Source organism: Muscardinus avellanarius (genome assembly GCF_963383645.1).
Source record: "Muscardinus avellanarius genome assembly, chromosome: 9".
Taxonomy (NCBI): Eukaryota; Metazoa; Chordata; class Mammalia; order Rodentia; family Gliridae; genus Muscardinus; species Muscardinus avellanarius.
Window position 1 is genome coordinate 28485687 of NC_137795.1, and position 15875 is coordinate 28501561.

Consider the following 15875-nt stretch of genomic DNA (forward strand, 5'->3'; position numbering starts at 1 on the left):
TATGGGGCGGGGGGGGTGTCTTTGGCCAACCTAGGCAAGCCTCACGTCATTATTCAAGCTGTTGATGGAGCTGATTAAAAATATCTCTAGTCAGCCCGGCCTGGTGGTGCCCAACTATAATTGCATTACTTGGGAGTCTGACACAGGACGATCGTGGGTTAGTGGCCAGCCGGAGCAGTTTATAAAGACCCTCAGCAACTTAGTAAAGCCTTGTTTAAAAAAAAAAAATAGAGGCGGGAGGTGAAACTAAAACGTAGATTACCCCTGGGTTCAATCTCCAGTAACAAAACAAAACAAAAACAACAAAAGGAATACCACTAATTTGAGCTGAGCAGATGAAGACTTGCTGATTATTATTATTATTATTATTATTATTATTATTATGCAGTAGTGGGGATGAAACCCAGGGGCATTCTACCTCCAAGCTACACCCCCAGCTCTATTTTTTATTCTTTATTTTGAAACAGGGTCTCACTGAGTTGCAAAGGGCCTCACTAAGTAGCTGAGGCTGTCCACAAACCTCCATCCTCCTGTCTCAGCCTCCCAAATGCAAGGATTACAAACATGCGCCACCACGCCTGGCTAAAACTAGCTTTTTAAGGAAGCTACAAGGTCCATATTTCTCTTGGCTTAACATAATAATTGGTATTACAATACCACTTATAAATAAATGATATGTAAATTTCATTTGGAGCTGAAGACAATTGCTAGCAACAAAGCTCCCTTAGGTCCCACAGTCCAGATGAGGCTTTTGTGTGCGGGAAGATCACATCAGGGGAACACACTCAGGAGCACCTTAGCCAGTGGGCATTGATGGAGAGGATATTTTCTTACTCTTTCTCTCTTCTTTCTTTCTTTCTTTCTTTCTTTCTTTCTTTCTTTCTTTCTTTCTTTCTATTTTTTTTTTTATTCTTTATTTTGAAACAGGGCCTAACTGGGTTGCAGAGGTCCTCACCAAGTAGCTGAGGGGCGAACCATGATCCTCCTGTCTCAGGCTCCCAAATGCTGGGATTACAAGCGTGCGCCACCACACCCGGCCTTGGAGATGATATTTTCTGAGACAGCATTTCTCAACTTCTGCAATATTCAACATTTTGGATCGTCATCTTTTGTTGTAGGGGCTGGCCTGTGCACTGGAGGATTTTTTTTTTTTTTTTTTTTTTTTTTTTGGTGGTACTGGGGTTCCTGGAAGCCCGTCTACCCCCGGGCTACACTCCCAGACCTATTTTTACATTTTTTTATTTGGAAACAGGGTCTCTTAAGCCGGCGCGTGTGGCTGGCTTCGAACCTGCGTGATCCTCCTGTCTCTGCCTCCCAAGTGCGGGGATTACAAGTGTGCGCCACCACGACCGGCATACTGGAGGATATTTTTATAGTATCTCTGGGTCTCTACCCATTAGTTGCAACAATCAAATGTCCCCAGACAGCATGTGTGGACCTGGGGGTCGAGCCCTATAAAAACACAACACCACAAAAAGTCATGAATAGTAACAAGAAAACTACAAAAGGAAATTTACGCAGATCTGCTTCTGAGAGCAAACAGTTAAGTAAAAATGAGGGACAGAGAGAATTTTGTGGAACATTTTGTGTAACATAAGGTAGTTTCAAAAGAGTACTTTCTATACAAATTCTAGTGTTATTTATGGTGCCATCTCTCCCAATCTCTTTCTTTCCATAAAAATACTTGAAAGATGACATTACTACACACACACACACACACACACACATGCACGTGCACACACACACACACACACACACACATACACACACACACCAGACTAACTGAAGAATACATCAGCAGACCAGAGCTTTTTACATCTTGTCTCTTTGCTAAGGAAGTTGGACTTTGATGAGATTAGTTTACCGAATCATTCAGCCTTTGATTGCTCTAATGAATGCGTATAGTCATAAAGTGTTTAATAAGTACATCCTGAGCTGATAGTGCGATAGTGCACACTTGTAATCCCAATACTAGGGAGGCTAACACAGGAGGATCACAGGTTTGAGGCTAGCCTCAGCAACTTAGCAAGGCCCTTAAGCAATTTATGAGAACCTGTTTCAAAAAAATATATACAAATAAAAGAATTGGAAGGGTAGCTGGGGGTGTGTCTCAGTGGTAGAATGTATTTTAAAATATATTCTGAAGTCTTTTACTTAACATCGACATAAGTAACAAGGAGCAGGAGAGTAACTTTATGTCAAGTCTTCTAAGTAGCACTAGCTCTCTACCCCTGCAACTTCTGTTTTTGGGGAGAAAAAAAAAGCTGTTTCACTACTCTCCATTTTGCGTGCTATTTTTAACTCAATATAATATTTTTTACTATAATTGCTATTGCTATTATTATTATTACTCATTCTGTCATCTTGGATCAGGAAGGTAACCTCTGTGAGCCGGAGTTTCTTTACCTAGAAAACCAAGGTGGCGGCTCAGCATACTTGTTCAGCACATAAGGACCTGGGTTTGATTCCCCAGAACTGAAAACAAAATGGAAATGTGCTAATTTTTGTACTTTTTTCCCCAAGGTTCTAGATAGCATAGATTAGAAACCTATTGGCCATTTTGATTTGTGGTTTAGACTAGTGCTAAGCATAATGCAAACCGCATTATAACATGTAGAATATTGCCATTCAACCCAGTATATCCAACCAGCCTGCCTGCCTGCCTGCCTGCCTGCCTGCCTTCCTTCCTTCCTTCCTTCCTTCCTTCCTTCCTTCCTTCCTTCCTTCCTTCCTTCCTTCCTTCGCAGTACTGGAGATTGAACCCAGTGGCATTCTACCTCCAAGCTACATCCCCAGCCTATATTTTATTCTTTTTTTTTGGGGGGGGGTACTGGGGATGAAACCCAGGGGCATTCTACATCTGAGCTACACCTCCAACCCTATATTTCATTCATTAGTTTGAAACAAGGTCACGCCAAATTGCAAATTGCCTCACTAAGTAGCTGAGGCTGTCTGCAAACTGCGATCCTCCATCTCAGCCTTCCAAATGTTAGTATTACAAGTGTACACCACCACACTCTGCTGGCTTATTCTTTATTTTGAAACAGGGTTTCACTGAGTTGTAAAGGGCCTCACTAAGTAGCTGAGGCTGTCCCTGAACCGCGATCCTCCGGTCTCAGCCTCCCAAATGCTGGGATTACAAGCCACCACGCCCGGCTTTTTTCATTCTTCAGATCTGATTCCCCCCCCCCCACACACACACACATGTCAATTTGCACTAGTCATATGTCAACGTGGACTTGTCACATTTCAAGTATTCCACAGCCACACAGGTTGGTGGCTGTCACACTGGAGTGCACTTTTAGACTCTATGATGACTCCCTAGGTTGCACATGTTTCTTCACCATGGAAGGCTTATTTGTGATACAGAGGCTCTTTCCTGACTCAGAGACTACAGGTAACAGGGCAAGGCACGCGTTCCCTGTCAATGGTTTTGGGCCCCTTCCCACCAGCAACAACATTCTGCTGTTCTCAGAAACAAGCCAACATGACCTACATCAACTGGTTTGACTGAGTTTTGTCTCTTTTATCTCTGCAACAGGCTGCAAAGCTGCCCTGGAGATGCGGATGGCAACCCTGGAGGGATCTCAAGACAACTGGCCCCTTGCAATATAGAGGCTTCAAAGGGGCCTTCTAGTCAAGGTTGTGGAGTCCCAGATTGTGATAAACCACAATTTTATAAAATATTGGAATCAGAGTTTTTCCGTTAATAAATAGAAGGTACATTTTGGAAAGGCAAATCTTTGAGTACAGAATAAAAGCAAGGCCTTCAAACACATCTCTGACTCCTTATCTGTTCACATGACCCGAGTGTAGCTTTCCTGGAGTGGCCCTTGGCTTTGGCTTGACAACCAGCTGAGGGCCCAGGCTTCACGGGGCGCCCATCAGCTCGCCTCCCGCCTGCAGAGCTGCACCCAGCTCCACTTTTTCTAGATTCTAGTCACCTTGTCTTCAAATACTTGAGGTCATGAGGGAAAAGTTACCTTCTCACTTACATTCAGGAAGCCTCAGAAGCAAGTGACTCCTCCCTCCTCCATTTTGAAGTGATGTCCAATTGCCAAATTGCTAGTTTGCCAGTTGGCTCTACAACTCTTAGGAGTGTCAGAGCCAAACTAGCTGATGAAAGCATGTGGGCCAGTGGCTTGGTGTTGTATGCTGCTATCTTCTTGCTGGGATTGTATCTTTTCTTCTAATTATTATCTTGTTTGATATTTGTTCATAAATGGCTCCAAATCACTTATAAACAAATAATTTTGTAGGGGGGGGGGCTGGAAGCGAGGGGTATTCAACCTCCGAGCTACACTCCCTGCCCTATTTTCCTCTTTATTTTGAAACAGTGTCTCACTAAGTTGCAGAGGGCCTCACTAAGTAGCTGAGGCTGTCCATAAACCGGCGTCCTCCTTTCTCAGCCTCCCGAATGCTGGGATTACAAGCGTGCGCCACCACACCCGGCTAGAACAAATAATTTATAAACATGCCTCAGTTTGTACTAACAATTGACTTTTTCAGATTCTGACACAGGTACCAAATATAAGTATCCCTCCTAAAAGAAGTCAACCAAAACACATCCTAACCAGCTTCACCTTCCAGTGAAATGGATGTCACACTGTGACTCCATAAAGGGAATTGTCTCTACCATAGGACTTATCACACAGTAGGAGGCCAGCAGGCATCTGCCATACATCTCAAGGTTTTAAGGACTTCAAAAGATACATACTTTAGTCTGAATACTAATCTTAACTGCAAAATCTACTTGGACTCAAGGGACGCTGTGGAGTACTTGAGACAAAAGGGTAAGCCAAGCCTTGAAGACAAATGATGTGCCTCAGTGTGTACCTGGACTGGCATGTCCATGGCATTGACTGTGATGGTGGGTGAGCTGCATCACCTTATCTGGAGGTTAGTGACTGGAGTCCTAACATCTTAATGAACTCAGGCATTAGCAAAAAAAACTCCTCTAATCACATTTCTTTTAGTCATATTCTCTTCAGGCCCAAGTTTCACTTGGAATGAATAAGCCCTCCGAACACTTCAGATTTGCCTCTTTAGGGTACTGGTGCACAAGACAGTTTAAGCCACATGGGAACCTCCTTGTCACACGCCGCGTGCATGATGCACTGTATGGGGAGGGCAAGATCACTCTTGCTGAACCGTAGTAACTCCCATCATTGGTTATGCCAGGACTTTTTGCCTTGTGGTACTGCAGAGCAAACACAGGGGAGTTCTCCCTTGGAGACACACCCCCATCCCTTTCCATTTTGACTCTTCCTAAATTGCTGAAGCTGGCCTGAAAACCTGTAATGGTCTGTGCCACCAGGCCCCAGATGCTAATGAATGGGAGACAGACACCTGGAGCCTTAGGGGGAGCTCCCACCCTTGGTCAGGAGGGCAGGGCTCGACAGGCTCTGGGCTATGCCTAAAACACAAGGACTCACAACCAAGACTCCAACTCATTCTAAGGGAAAGCGTATTTTTCAAACTTTCAGATGAACCAAATGGTTTACATTTCATCAGGCTCTGTAACCAACACCTTGCTAATCAATAGTGGGCCTAGGCTAGTTACTTGGACTAGAAATCAGCCAATAGGAGGCTACAAGGAACCCATAGTAACATCAACAGGACACAGGGAAACAGAATTCCCATCCCCGTTTTCTGCTACCTTGTGGTGACTGCCAATCAATCTTCACACCGGGAAAAGCGCCACACCTCAGGTGTGATTCAAAGTGCTACTGCTAACAAAACAGAGCAATATGCGCTGCTGTCTTCATCACTCATAAACGTAAACTTTATATTGGGCGTGTGACTTATACCCTGAAAATGATCTTCATTTCAACACCACCTTCCCATAGATTTCTCTATAAATGTAAAGAGACCAGAAAGGATTTTTTAAAGTCATGTTTATTGAAGTAGGAATTTATATTTAGTTAAACCAACCCTCTTAAGTATGATATTTGACAAATACACAGTGATTACCACCCAAGTGAAGATGTAAAATAATTGTGGAAGTTAAAAAAAAAAATCCCTCCCGCCCCAGTAGTCAGCAGCCCTCCCTGACTCAGTGGATGTTTCTGCCAAAAGGGTCAAATCTCATCACAAAAGTGATGGAACAACTTGAAATTTATAATAAGCACTGCTATAAAAATGCTTGAACTATAAGAGCGCATGTCATCTGTACAATAGTCAAAAGAATAAAATTTTACAATGACTATAAATTAAAGCACTGTACAGACTTGTCTTAAATAGCTAGTTTAGTTAGAATTATTGTAAAACTTATCTTAAAGAACCTGCCTTGGTCATCTTTGTAAAGCGTGTGAACAGAGACTTCATTTGTGGTGTTAATACTATATCAAGTTTCAGAATAGGGACAGTTGATAGAATAAACTACTTAAAGAATGGGATTTGTTCATCTGTAATCCCAGTATTTAGGAGGCTGAGACGGGATGATTGCAGAGTTTCGACCAGTCTTAGCAACTTAGTAATGTCTTTCATAACTTAGAACCTGTTTCAAAATAAGGTTGGGGGTGTAGGTTGGTGGCAGAATGCCTCTGGTTTCAATCCCTAATCTTTCCCCCTACACAAAAGAATTCAATTCTATAAAAATCTTCTAGGGCCCAACCTAGCTACCTGGTAGAAAATTCTCATACTTTATCCCTGCTACCACCATATAAGGATCAGATGGAAACCTCTATTCTGTACACGTAGTCACATAACACCAGAAAAACTTCACGGATTCTTTCAAGCATCAGACCTATAAAGAAATATCACAGGCAATTAGGTCAATAATTACTAAATAACAAAACACAGCGGTCACTAGACTAGGCTGACAAAACCTGTCAGGTAAGAATTCCCCAGTGTACTACCCATTGTTGACTCAGCAATGTTTACATACAAAAAATTTTTTTCAACCCAATATTTTTATCTTTCTCATGGCTTATTTATTAACCATTTGCTAGAGGCTTCCCCCGCCTTTTGCCTAAAGCAGCATCTTCAAAGCAGTGGTGTGACTGTTTAGTAATCCCCTATCAAGTTGGCCTCAGGTAAATCCTTTAACCCATCACAGAAACATGTCCAATCAGGTTAAGAGTTCTCATCCTTGGCCAAGACTTCCATCCTACCATTAACTCAAGCCAAAGCTTTCCCACGTGGTGCGTACCTTGCATTCCTCAGAATCTTGAACTTTGCCAGGCCTGCTTTAAAAAACAAACAAAAAAGCAACTTTAAGAACACGAGGACAAGCCAGGCATGGTGGCGCACGTGTGTAATCCCAGCACTCGGGAGGCTGAGACAGGAGGATGGTGGTTCACAGACAGCTTCAGTTACTTAGTGAGGCCCTCTGCCACTCAGTGAGACCCAGTTTCAAAATAAATAGGTCTGGGGGTGTATCTTGGGGGTCACGCTACCCCTGCTCTACACTCCCAACCCTTTTCATTTTGGAGTAGGGTCCGTAGTTATTGAACGGGAGCCTCAGAACCTGCCCTGCGCTCCTTTAGTCTCTGCCTCAAAAGACTAGTTTGTAGTGTTCCTGGCTTCCGACTTTTGTTACCTTAGCAATGAATAGTATCAATAGTATAGTTTAGAGAAGAAACATCACTGGCAACAGGGAGAACTAAACCTTTCAAATTTAAAGATCTAAAGAGCAAGGTTGAGCATCGTGGCCCAATCCTACTACCACTTGGGAGGCTGAGACTGCAGGATTGCAGTCTTGAGGCCAGCTTCAGCACCCCGCTCCCAGCCCCTCTGCAATTTAATGAGACTGTTTGAAAATAAATAAAATAGGGGCTGGGGGTGTAGCTTAGAGGTAGAATGTCCCTGGGTTCCATCTTCAGCACTACAAAAGGAAAAAAAAAAAAAAAAAAAAAAAAAGTAATTCCTGTGAGGCTGAGCCCAGGGGCTGGAAAGTTCCCAGTTCTGGGCACTTGCTCAGTTTCCAGTCTTTAAATAGACACTGGCCCTGGCAACTTCCCGGCCTCCCTCTGTGTCACTCATGGGTCAAACCGAATAGTTAGAAGTCCCAAAGGCATCCCACAAGTACAGCAGTGGATCACAAAGCCCACCCATCCGTCCCTGTGCTGCTGGGCTCTTCGCCAGGGACTTGAGGACTCGGGGTGGACAAAAGCGTTTGTGAGCTCTGGGCCCAGATTTAAGACTGAGCGCACTTCCTTCCCCTTTAAAGCAGGGTTAAACCCATGTCCCGTTTAACTTGCCAAACACCAAAGGGGCAAACACGAGTCTCTTACAACTGAGCTCCACATGGCGATGGAGAACGACTCGAGGTGCTGAGGACAGCCGCACGAACCCCTCCACTGACAAGTCTAAACTTCACAAGGCAGTTTCACATGTTTCCTCATCTTGGTATAAGTTCGGTCCCTAACACTCTGTCCAAGTTCAGGAGTTTTTGTTCCTAAGGACAAAGCTAGACCTGACGCCAGTAGGAGCTGCGTGCGGAGAAGATCGTGGGCTCCTCCCCAGGCTTCAGCGCGGCCAGACCCTGCGCGCTGGCTCGGGACTCGCGCCCAAACCCGAGCGCTGAGCGAAGCGGCGCCCGAAAGGGCTCTGCCTGGGCGAGGTCACCGCGCTGTCGCGGACTCTGGACTTGCTGCTCCGCTCGGAGACAGCGAGCTGCAGGTCTCTAGTCCCAATCGCATCCCGTTAGGCTACGTTCGGGTCCCAACCACCCGGCGGGCGGGAGCCCGGGGCGCCGCCCCCACCCCGGCCCCGCACCGGCCACGTGGCGGCCGCCCACAGCCGGCAGGAGACACTTACCCTGCAGTGCACCGAGCCGAAAAGGGCGGACGCGGGCGCAGCCAACTTTAAAAGGGCCCTGGGCCGTCAGCACCCGGGCGGCAACCAACCAAAAAGATGCTAGGCGCCCCGCCCGCCCCGCCGGCCGCCAAGCCCGGGGCCTCGCGCGCCCCCTGCCGGCTCCCGGCCGCCCAGACCCAAGACGAGGAAGCCGGTCCCCAGTCCTGGTCCAGGTGCCAGGCCTCCCAGCCTCCCAGCCTGCCAGCCTGCCAGCCTCCCTTCATTTCAGCCTGCCAGCCTCCCAGACTCCCAGCCTCCCTTCCTCCCAGCCTGCCAGCCTCCCAGGCTCCCAGCCTGCCAGCCTCCCAGCCTCCCTTCCTTCCAGCCTGCCAGCCTCCAAACCTCCCAGCCTCCCAGCCTCTCAGCCTGCCAGCCTCCCAGCCTCCAAGCCTCCCAGCCTGCCAGCCTCCCTTCCTCCCAGCCTGCCAGCCTGCCAGCCTGCCAGCCTCCCTTCCTTCCAGCCTCCCAGACTCCCCGCCTGCCAGCCTCCCCGCCTGCCAGCCTCCAAGCCTTCCATCCTGCCAGCCTCCCAGCCTCCCCTTTCCTCTCCCTCCCCATGGGGGGTGAGCCAGTAGAGAAGCACCGCTGGACAGCACCTGCAGCTCCCAGCCCACTCTTATATTTGCTCTTTTCCCTTAACCTGGCCCTGGATTTTTAAGATTTGAGGCATTCTTAGAATTGCAGTACTTGAGATCATTTTGGTTAGAAGGATTGTTCACTGCAACACGTATTTACTGAGCATCTCTTTGGTGCCAGGTATTGTGACTGGTACTGAGGGTGTGAAGACTGGCGAGGAATGGCTCTTGCCCTAAAGTGAGGTTCACACAGCGAGGTTTACGTGCTGATAGAAACTCGAGCTCAGTTCCAAGAGCACGGCACAAGCCACACGTGGAGCACAACCTGCTAAGGATATAGGGAAGGCTTCCTGGGAAAGAAAGTCCCCTCATGGAGTCTAGCGCCACATGCAGGAAGCTGGTAGTACATCACATTTGAGAGAGCAAAAAACCAAAGCAGCTAGGAGAGTTAAAGAAATTGGGTAGTAGAATGAAAGGGACTTTAATCTCGCAGGATTTTCTCCGATGAAGTGGAACTGACCTTAGGGTATTCTCAAAAGCTGGGTTGCCAGGAGAGTAGAGGGTAAGCTCTGTGAGAACTCTCTGTCCTTCTCCACTGAATCCCAAAAAGGCAGCAGAGTGCGTGGGATATGTTTGGGTAAGGGGAAATGACTCCAGGGAATATTTGCCACTTATCCTCTGAAGCAGTTGAGTATTCCTACCTAAGACTCTTCAGGGTTCTGAATGGGGTAGTGGTTGGTGGGTCTCATCCCAGGCTGGAGCTCCCAGGGCCACCTTGAGTGTGAATTTGTTCCCATATTTCAAGATCTGGCCTAGGGCTTGGAACATGGTAAATGCTCAGTAAGTCCTGCTGCTGAATTTTCTTTTTCTGTTTCGCTCTTTCTAGCACTAGGGATTGAACCCCGGGCATTCTACCGCTGAGCATAGCGCTATCTGTACGGAAGGTTGGCCCAACCTACACCAAGAAAGAAATGCAGAGGTGGGGTGTGGTTCAGTGGTCCTAACATGACTAACTTGGCTAACATAAACTGCCTGCAGAGCAGGAATCCCAGGCTCTGGGATGTGTTTGGTTTTCTCTGGCTAGTTTTTCTGCTATTGGAGGTGCCTTTTCCCCAGCTTCATGTTGTGTGTGGAGGGACTTCTGCCAGCTAATACACTGGGCCTTTCCTCCTCCCCTTTCAGAGGAGGAAGGACGGATGGAATCCTGTGCTAACACGAATGTTGACAACTCCCCTGAGGCCCTCTAGCTGGCTTCCACCCTCTGCCTCTCTCAGCAGAAGCTGGCTGAGATTCCTTTCTGCCAGGGATGGGGGAAGCTGGAGGTAAGTGGCCCTCAAGAAGCCATTGGGGCCGGGCATGGTGGCGCAGGCATGTAATCCCAACGTTCAGGAGGCTGAGACAGGAGGATCGCTGTTTGCAGACAGCCTCGGGTACTTAGTGAGGCCCTTTGCAACGCAGTGAGACCTTGTTTCAAAATAAAGAATAATCTGGGCGTGGTGACACACGCTTGTAATCCCCGGGCTTGGGAGGCTGCAACAATAGGATCGCCAAGAGGATCGTGCTGGTTCAGAGCCAGCCTCACTGGTTTAAGTGACCCTGTTTCCAAATAAAAAAGTATAAAATAGGTCTAGGAGTGTATCCCGGAGGTAGAGGGCTTCCAGGAACCCCAGTACCACCAAAAAAAAAAAAAAAAATAGGGCTGGGGGTGTAGCTCAGAGGTAGAATGTCCCTGGGTGCCATCCCCTGTACCTAATAATAATAATAATAATAATTATAATAATTATAATAATTATAATAATAATAAAAAGGGCTGGTGATTTAGCTCAGAGATAAAATGCCCCTGGGTTCAACTCCTAATGCCAAAAACAAATAGAATAAAAAATAATTAAAAATAAAAATAGATGATAATAAAAATTTTTTAAATTAAAATAAATAAGAGTAATTTTAAAAAGGGATGAGTTATAGCTTGGGGTGATGGGAATGTGGCTTCAACCCCTAGTACCAAAAGAGAAAATAAATAAATAAAATCTATCTGAGCCAGGCGTGGTGGTGCATGCTTATAATCCCAGCATTTGGGAGGCTGAGACAGGAGGATCACGGTTCACAGACAGCCTCAGCTACTACTTAGTGAGGCCCTTTGCAACTCATGAGATTCTGTTTCCAAATAAAGAATAAAAAATAGGGCTGGGGGTGTAGCTCGGAGGTACAATGCCCCTGGGTTCCATCCCTAGTACTGCAAAAATAAATAAATAAATAAATAAATAAATAAATAAATAAATATCAAATCTAGCTGAAGGCTTTAAGCTGTGAGGATTCCTTCCCTCACTTCCCAGGGCCAAGGGAGGCAAGGGCTCCCAGAGTCCTCCCCGACAGCCTCCACCCTGAAGACACTGCCTGAGCACCAACAAAACTGACGCTTTAATTTCCACGCTGTGTTTTCTGAATTTGAAGGGAAGAAAGCGTGTTGTGCAGCCCCTTCCCGGACGTCCTACAGTTGCCCCCTTAGCTCCAGGTGCTCTCGGGAGACTGACCTCAGACACAGATCTGGGAATTCGCTCTCAGTAATGCGTTCGCTCCTTCATCTCCTCTCCTGTCTGCCTTCAGTGCACACTTGAGTGCGCTGCCGTGCGCGTCGGGATACAGAGCAACTGCAGGCGTTATCTGAGGCTTAGTGACCACCCCAGTGGGGGCAGCGTGCCCATTGGGGGTGCCGGCTGCACTGCGGCTGGCCTGTTCTGAGCAGCTGGAGGCTTGTTTTCCAGCCAAGAGAGAATCTCTGCCCTCCCCAAAGCACATTGTTTCACCTGCCCCGGTAAGACGGTACGGTTTGTTTCCACAGGTGGAGGGTGTACCTGTGAATGGCCTGGAGGCCCTGGGAGATGAGAGCTCTTGCTTTTGCTCCTCACATGGGTACCAAATAACCTGTCATTAAAAATCCCTTAGAAGCCAAGCATGGTGGCACATGCTTGTAATCTCAGCATTCGGGAGGCTGAGACAGAAGGATCACGGTTTGCGGATGGCCTCAGCTACTTAGTGAGGCCCTCCACAAACTTAGTGAGACCTTCCCTGCTTCAAAATAAAGAATAAAAACAGGGCATGGGGTGGGGGCAAATGCCCCTGGGTTCCATTCCCAGACCTGCAAAAAAAAAAAAAAAAGAAATCCCTTAGAGCCAGGAGTGATGGTGCAAGCACATAATCCCAGTACTCTGGAGGCGGAGACAGAAGAATTGCTAATTGGAGGCCAGCCTCAGCAACTTAGGAGGCCCTGTCTCAAAATTAAAATAAACAGGACTCACTCCCTGAGACCAACCTGAGGTGGCTGTGACTTCAGTCCTCACCTTCATTGGCCTTCTGCTCAGTCAGGGTTGATAGCACCTCGCCTCGAAACTTCTCATTCAGCTCCAGGGCTTTCTTTGTTTTTCTCCAACTTTATAATTAGAATGCACCAATAAAAATCGCATTAAGACAAGCTAATGAGGTGAAATGCTTATGTTACTGTTGAATCCCATTTCCTTGGTCCCCCCAGCTCACAGCTTCACATTATCTGGGAAGGACATACACAACATGTTTCTTCTTCAGAATTTTACAGAAAAGTCTATTGCAAGTCAATACACGCCCCCCCCCCATTTAAAGATGTTTTGTTGTTGGAAAGAATCCAATAAAAACATTCCTCTGGAAGTGTTTGAATCTTTCAATCCCTAATTCACATTTCTTAAGATATTTTTAGGCACCTAATTGCTCATAGGAAGCTATAAAAATAGTTATGAAGACACGTTCTACAATACATTAAAATATGTAATCTAAAATAGCCTGTGGAGCCGGGCGTGGTGTCACACGCTTGTAATCCCCGCGCTTGGGAGGCTGAGACAGGAGGATCGCACGGGTTCGAAGCCAGCCTCAGCTACTTAGTGAAGCTCTCAGCAACTTAGTGAGACCCTGTTTCCAAATAAAATAAAGGTCTGGGAGTATAGCCTGAAGGTAGAAAGCCCCTGGGTTCCACCCCCAGTACCACCAATAAATAAATAAATAAATAAATAAATAAATAAATAAATAATAGCCTGTGGATGTGAACACAGGAGAAAAAAAGACAATAAAATGCAAATATTAAACTCCCCCCACCAAGGAAAAGAAATGATAGGGAAATGGAATTGGCTAAGCATTGGACAGTGTGGGCCTCTCCCCATTGTACGAGAAGATCAATTTCCCACTTTTAAAATTCTTTTTTTTTTTTTTAGGGTCTGGGATGGAACCCAGGGACATTCGACCTCCGAGTTACACCCCCTGCCCTACTTTTTATTCTTTATTTTGAAACGGGGTCTCACTGAGTTGCAGAGGGCCTCACTAAGTAGCTGAGGCTGTCCTCGAACCGCGATCCTCCGTCCATTACAAGCGTGCGCCACCACGCCCAGCTCCCCTTTTGAGTTTCTAAAAGAAAGTGACCCAAGACTACGTTTCTTATTTCTCCTTTAATCTGGACGAAGTTCCAGGTGGAAGCTTGGCACACGCAGAACTCCTAAGCGTACGCGAGATGTGCTCGCCCAGGCTGCATCTGGGTCGGCGTGTGGGAGGGGGGCGGGAGAGGGCACCCGCGGAGGCGGTTGGTTCAGTTGTGCATTTGAGTGATTGCTCAAATCAGCACTGCCAAGCTGAGTGTCAAGAGGGTAGAGATTGTGACTGATTCATTTCTGTATATAAAAACCCAGGCTGCCTGATTCACATACAGGCAGTGGCTAATAAATGCTCTTTATAAAAACATAATAAACGATGTGAACCTCCTGATTGCACTGTCCTTTCTGATTAATGCATATTTATGGTCCACATTTGGAAGCCTGGAAATAGCCGCCAGGCCTGTCCACATTTGTGCTGGGTAACTGAATGCAGCGATGTCACACGTGGCTTCTCCTAAACCATGCTTGAGCTTTAGGAAAATTATAATAAAAATGAACGATCTTTTTGTTCTTTCCCGAGAAGCGTGTAAAGTATATTTAGTTCCTACTCCCCCCAAATGCTTAGGCCCCTGTAGGAGGACGGCTTTACGCGTTAGAGAAGAGTGCTCGGCCCACGGGGCTCCCTTTTGCTTCTATTCTACATATTGTCTTCTCTCCTTGTCAACTGCAGCCTAAAAGCTGGGGCGGGAGGATAAGTAAATTTATTCAGACTCAATGACTTACATGGGGTTTGGCTTTTGGGGGATTGTTTATTTGTTTTGGTGTATGTGGTACTAGAGACTGAATCCAAGGGCGTTCTACCTCTGAGCTTCACCCCCAACCTTTTTATTTTCATTATTTTTAAATTTGATAGGATCTTGCTTAGTTGTTGAGATTGTTCTCAAACCTGAGATCTCCTTGTCTCAGCCTCCCAAGTACTGGGATTATAAGCGTGCACAAACATACAGGACTTAAAAAGGCTGTTGAGGTAAACATTCAGTATTTTATTTATTTATTTATTTATTTATTTATTTATTTATTTAGTAGTACTGGGATTGGACCCAGGGGCATTCTACTTCTGAGGTACACCCCTAGTCTTATTTTATTTTTTATTTTGCAACAGAGCCTCCCTAAGTTGCTGAGGTTGACCTAGAACCTGTGATCCTTCTGTCTCAGCCTCCCATGCACTGAGGGTTTACCCTGCTTTACTGCATTTATCTATCTTTCCATCGAGCTCTCAACTGACTTCCTTGAGTAAAAATTTAAGTCCTTATCACGATTATTTACTACACGCCTTTAGCAAGATGTACAGTTATAGCTCTGTCTCTGTCTGTGTGCCTCTCTCCAATCTCCATATTCAGCCCAGACCAATGCCCGTATCTATACTTCTCTCCATCAATTAAACACCTAGACTCTAAAATTAAACTTCATTCAGATCCTTGCCCTGTCGCTTATTAGCTGCGCTTACTTGAGCAAGTTAGACTGCTTGCACCTCAGCTTCCTTGTTATAAGATGAGAATAATAATAGTATGTACTGTTCGGGTTATAATAAAGATAAAAGAGTGAATATATAGAAATAGCTATATTCGCTGCTGTTACCATTGTTACCGACTGCCTTCCCTACTAGAATGTAAAGCCCACAGAAGCAGAACATTATCTCTATGTCCTACCTTCTGGTCCTTTGACAGTGCGTGACACATAGCAGGCACGTAATCACTGCTGCATGATTGAATAAATGAATGTACTGAGGAAGAAGAAAGAGAGAAATCTGATATACTTCAAAAAGACTATTACCCTTTCACACTGCTCCTAACCACGGCCCATGGCTTACTCCTGTCTAGGACTCTCCCAGCCTCTAGGAAGGTGAGAACTAGGTCTTAGTCTTCAGTGGGCCTCCCTCCCCTCCCCTCCCCCTCCCCTCTTCCTCCCTCCCCTCTCCCTCTCCCCTCCCCTCTCCTTCCCTCCCCTCTCCTCTCCCCTCCCCTCTCCTCTCCCCTCCCCTTCCTCTCCTCTCCCCTCCCCTCCCCTCCCTCCTTCCCTCCACTCTCCTCTCCCCTCCCCTCTCCTCTCC